Here is a 6,391-nt window from a genome sequence, read left to right as displayed (position 1 = left end):
CGTCTCCTCCTCTGTCGGATAAGGGTAGGCAAAGCATCTGCAATTTCGGATATCTATGGGCAGCGGTCGCTTTGCCGTTTTGGCGGATTCAGGTGGTCGCTTGTTCGTTTGCCACCTTATGTTATAAAAAAAGACTTATGCATACTGATATTTTTAAAACAAATAAAAAAGGTAAATAGTGAGTTGTATTATTTTAGTATTTATCTCCATAAAATTTAGATGGATGGATGTTTGTTAGAGTTTGTAGCCTAAACTTAACAGTGGTAGTGCCCGCTTTAACATCTTCGCACGAATGGGCCGGCTCGCCCGGTGTAATACCACGACCACACAGAAAAAGGCGTGAAGTGGAAGCAATTCCGCGTTTCGTCTGATGAGTGTGGTGCCGGAGGCCTAACTTTAGTCCCTTTTCCTTTCCACCCTTTTCTTAAGGGGAAAGGATGGGAGGGAAAAGTGGATTTGACGGTGGAGGAGATGCATAGGAAGGGGAAATGTCCTCTTTATGTGCGTCTCCTCCTCCGTCAATTAGGGTAGGCAACGCATCTGCAATTGCGGATATTTATGGGCAGCGGTCGCTTTCAATTTCGGTGGATTTAGGTGGCCGCTTGCTCGTTTGTCACCTCGTATTATAAAAAAAAAAAAAAACTGCTGAACGGATCTCGATGAAACTTGGCCTACACATAGACTACAGTATGGAAAAACACATAGGCTACTTACTTTTTTTTTAACGCGAAGAATAGTGGGCAAAAGCATGTGTAAAATTAATGTATTTACAAGTAACATCCATTACAGTATCATTCCAACAACCCTTTTCAACGTACAATTCCGTTAGCAATCGTAAATTTATCTCCGTTGCTATTAGTTCGATAAAATTCAACTAAAACGATAAATATACCCGACTTTGACTGATCGCCGGTTTCCCTACCAAAGAATACATTAACCAATTTACTTATATCATTTGATTATAACGTGTTACACGAACTGTAATCTTATTCTATAAGCATTAAGGTTTATAATAAGCCGGTACGTTTTATGAATTGATATTTATGTTTGTAAAATTTTTGTATCTGTGTCACTTGGGAACATTTTGTCCGAAACTAAACTTATTTACCGGCGCCCACTGAATAAAACATTGCCAAAGATATAGAGAACAAATCGAGATGGGTGATTCATTGTGTTTTTTGTCGATGGTTATTAATGATTACTGCACACGATTTAGCTTGTCTATGGTATGTTTTTGTTATATTTGTGTAAAGTCGAGTGAAATCAAGTCAATTTATGTGATATATTTTGATATACTAAATTTATTAAGAGCGTGCTCACAGCTTTGAGTAACATATCGCAAAACTGTTCCGCGATTGTCGATTGTTTCGCAGCCAATTCAACTGTTTAGTTGCACAACTAAAAATCGAGTAGTGTGCGCACCTCCATATATGCTAATAGGAATTAAAGCGTAACTAAACAGTTGTGCGATAGTTTGGTTAAAGGTGTGCACGCTTTTATAATAACTGATTAATGCTAATCTTAGGTAATTAAGTTTTGTGTTACCATTAAAGTTAAAGTAAATTTAAAACAGAAATATGATACATACCTATCTTAAAGTAGTCACTGGAAAAGCACTTTATACTTCATAGACGAATAACAAACTTAAATAGTAAGAAACCTGAACTAAAAAATAAACTAAAACAAAATTCCAATCTCGAAATACATACCAGTAAATATCAGTAAAACATCAAAAGTTTTTTTATCCAACTAGCTTTTGCCCGCGACTCCGACCACGAGGAATTATAAAATAAAAGTAGCCTATGTGTTCTTCCAGACTATTCTCCACGTCTATTCCAAATTTTATCGAAATCAGTTCAGCCGTTTGGGCTACAAACTCTAACAAACATCCATCCATCCATCTAAACTTTCACATTTATAATATTAGTATGATTAAATTCAAAACTTAGTAATAAACCGTTAAAAATATCAATTTATTTCAACAGCAATTATCCCCTAACATCAAACAACGCTTCAGGCGCAGTGTGTCACAGACGAGTTGAAAAAAAAAATATCGTCCAATTACAAATTGGCCTTTGGCTACAAAGACAAATATTCTCGGAATGGAACAATTTTCCACGTCGCTTGTTATTGTTTGATGAATATTTGTATTTTGAAATTTGCTAATCACAATCTCTGCGATTTAAAAATAAACAACGGTATAATTAAGAAAGTACTAACAATAAAAAAAGTAAATAATGAATAATTTAATTGATTTTTGTAGTTATTTGTAATACGTTTAAATGTTTTTTTAGAAAATCGTGCGATCTTACACATTTCTCTTTTAATAATCAATTGCCCTTGTCCCTAAGGAGAATTGGCACAGTTTGTACTCTTCCATACATCTCTATCAGCCGTCATATCTGTATTTACTCCCTTCTTACGCATATCTTTATTCCACAATCTATTTATACTTTCTGCAGTCTCAAAGATTTAATAAATCAGCAAAAATAAAAACAAATTTTAGCTCTCCTTTTACATAACCCATTTTCATTGAAAGGGATTATTCTGAAAGTAGAGTATGGAAGAGAATTCTTAATTCAAATTTCGAATATCGAACTTATCGAACTTATGCAGTCAAGTTCCAACATACTCGTATAAGGAAAGAAGTAAAACAGACGCGTCACAAACAATATTAAATCCGGTAAGTTCGAGTTCGTAAGGAACCGGTCGACAAATATTAGCGTCGTAAGGTTCAGTCGAGCGAAGTTCGACTTGAGCATATCCATTTGCCAAAGAGGTTCGAAACAATGGAGGTTACAAATTGTAATTTGTTTTTTTTTAATTTTATCAAGAACTAATTTTAAAATAAACGGATATTATCGTTGCAATAAAGCAGCGATAAAGGTCGTTATTTATGACAATAAGTATTTTTATAGAAATGTCTTAAATTCTTTAAACATTCAATGCCATAAATTTCTTTGTAAAAGTATTTAAAATATATATTCCCGTAATTTGTTATTAACATCGTTGTAATTTTGGAACCGTTTTAAATAAACTAGCTCTTTCCGGCGACTTTATCCGCGCGGAATTTTAAAAAATCCTTGTAGATAGGGTATGTGATCTTCCATGCTATGTTCTACATCCATCACAAATGTAATAAAGATCCGTTAAGTTTTAAATACGTAGTAAGCAACATCCATCCATACATTTAAATTTATAATATTAGTCTAATATCTAGTGAGATAAACTTTAAAATGTTTACAATATTAACCTTAGTAGAAATTCACACAAATCTTTATTGACAAACGATATTTTGTAAGAGATCTGGTAATAGGCGAATTATTAAATATTTATTATCTTCGACCACGTCCATAAGCCACATCCAAAAGTCATTATATTTCCTTGCTCCATTGGAGTTTAAAATATTTCTCCAAAATCGAAAGAGAGATTCGATGAACTCGTCGGGGGTTTATTCCTACGCTGATGATTTATGTATCGAATGCGACATTCACGTGCGAGAGCAGTGCTATGCGATATTTCTGACATCTGTCATTTGCATAGCTTATACGTGGAATAAGTAATGGTTTCGAACTGCAAAGGTTTTAGTTCTGGAATAATGTCAATTTTCGTAACGAGTATCTTGAGATAAATGCTGTATTTCAAATAATATAGTTAGTATTAAGTTCTGCCAGACTAACCTAAAAATATATGCCAGATTCCATCAAGATCTGTTCAGCAGTTTAGAAGCCAGACTCTATCAAACATCCATCTATTCATCTATACTTCCGCATTTATAATTAACTAGCTGTTCCCGTGCGGCTTCATCCGCGTGAAATTATAAAAACTTTATTTTTTTGTTTACGTTTGTGAAATGTCATAATTCATATGCATAATTGACAACCTTGGTTCCTTGATGTTGGTAGCTCGTAGCTTATCTTTTCCAAATTAGAGTTTTTATCCAAAATATTTACCCCCTAAGTTAAATGGCGTGAAAATATATAGCCTAAAGCATGAGGTAAGTGTAGAGCTTTTTATTAAAAAAAATATTATTCAAAAATATGCAGTTATTGCTGACATCTTACACCACAAAGAAGTGTGTGTTTACGCTTTACTATATTAGTATAGAAGTATTGCTGGTAAGATATTAATTATATTTACAAATTGTCACTTTCTACTGTTAATATTCAACACAATACCGATGTTTATTGTTAATACTGTATCCACAATGGCATCACTTAGCCAATTATATCCTGAGGCTAAACTGTGTTTGTGTTCGGAACAATGGCAACAGCAACTATACTAAACCAATCCAATATTACGTTCTCAATTAACTATTAACTGAGTAACTTAGATAAGGCTGCCGTAAATTATATTAGAATGTTTTCATAGTTTCAAATACTAATGTCATATTAATGTTATTTAAGCGCCAATAGCCTAATGGTTAAGCTATGGATTTCCGATCACTTGGTTGAAGGTTCGTATCCCGTTATTGGCTATTGTCATAAATCATTAGTAAAGCAAGCCTAGAGGTTAGTTGGAATGGTAAAGAAACATAAGTATATCAACAAAAATCCACTGATATTAAAAAAAAGTTATAAAATAGGAAAAAAAAATAAATAATAGAATATGATAAAACAAGTACACGTTAAAAATATGCCCATAATTTTTTAAATTATTTATGACTACAGTAAAATGCATATCGTACTAAAAATAATTTTAATTCCAAAGATATCTATAGATAATTAAAAGAGTATTTAAAGAGAATACTTTGGATTTAATTACAGTTTTCATTTACTAGCACTATGCAGTATTTGATAATAATATTCGCGTTGCTACACAACGTAGTATCCTTCGATAAGGAAATAGATTTGAAATTCAGAACTTTACCAGAAGCCGAATTTATTGAATACTTCAATAACCTTGGTCTATCCTGGAAGATATCCAGTAATAAATTACCTGATATATCACAACTTGCATGCAGTTATGTAAATTCTAGTATCGTAAAACAACTACCATATATAAAACATGAATTAAACGTAGAATTACCAACTAACTTCGATGCTCGAGAGAAATGGCCAGATTGTCCAACTATAAATGAGATTTATGACCAAGCACGTTGCGGATCTTGTTGGACATTCGGTGTTGCTACAACTGCGTCTGACCGTACTTGCATCCATGATAAAGGTATAGTACGGTTATCAGAACAAGATTTCCAATGCTGTAAAGAATCCTATTCAGATAATGTTTGTCACGGTGGTGACCCTGCGGCAGCATTCAATTGTTGGACTACTATTGGTCTCGTGACCCAAGAATGTCAACCGTACAATATTCCTGAATTGGAAAAAGGCAGATGCGTTACAGAATGTCACAATTATGCTGATTATGACAACGATAAACATTTCGGTGACCGTGTGTACAGAATAGAAGAAGATGATTATGCAATCAAAATGGAACTGTTTAAAAACGGTCCAGTTGAAGTTGGGTTTTACGTTTACGAGGATTTCGGCCAATATACCGGTGGTATTTATGTACATAAATTTGGAAAGTTTAAAGGAGGTCACAGTGTAAGAGTGATCGGGTATGGTGAAGAAAACGGTGTTAAGTATTGGTTAGCTGCCAACAGTTGGGGTGAGGAGTGGGGCGATTTCGGCTTCTTCAAGATAAAACGGTTCCAAGAGGGACTTAATTTTGAGAGTGAGGTTTTAACTGGAATTCCTCGAAACTAAACGAAGCACGAAACGACTACTTGATGTACTTTTGCTAATTATTGAAAATAATATAATCATATTACATTGAATATTTTTTTTATCCATTCCTAGCAATTAAAGTTACGCTTTATTGCATTACTTCATTCCCACTTCCAATAGTTAGGGATACAACACTAGTGATGACCTTCCTTCATCAGCTTTCCTGATAAAACCAACATGACATGAAAGAGCATATTTTTTAACATGTTGTAACGAGGTTGCCACAAGATTGTTTTTCAGTGGCAATCATCATTTTGTTATTTTTGATATAACACAGAAGCAAACATTTACTTCCTTAAATTCGGCTAAATAAAATTTTCACGTTAAGTATTCCACATTTTTTGTTTCAGTTTACCCATTTTTTTCATGTCCGGGTATTCTTAACCCCGTAGCGACGTGCCAAAAACACCCCGCGGACTGTAAATTTCTTTAAATACTTCTCATTATACGCAATAGCCGCATAACAGTTTAACCCTTCGAAACAGATGGGGACGAATTTTGTCCTATTTAGGGCAGCACCACACATTGTGCTATAAAATTTTTAAAGCTTTCAATTTCACTTTGTAAAATAAGTAACACTAAACATACATATAAGTATGCAAGTACTTTAATAACACTATTATATAATACTGGTTGCTGCTCGCGACTTTGTCCACGTGGTA

General features: G+C 33.8%; 1 pseudogene; it reads left to right on the top strand.

The window, feature by feature from the left end:
- Positions 1–4,784: 4,784 nt before the first annotated feature.
- LOC106110295 lies at positions 4,785–5,708 on the top strand (annotated as a pseudogene).
- Positions 5,709–6,391: the final 683 nt, after the last annotated feature.

Source organism: Papilio polytes, unplaced genomic scaffold (assembly GCF_000836215.1).
Source record: "Papilio polytes unplaced genomic scaffold, Ppol_1.0 DF820678.1, whole genome shotgun sequence".
Taxonomy (NCBI): Eukaryota; Metazoa; Arthropoda; class Insecta; order Lepidoptera; family Papilionidae; genus Papilio; species Papilio polytes.
This window is presented reverse-complemented; position numbering and strand designations above follow the sequence as displayed.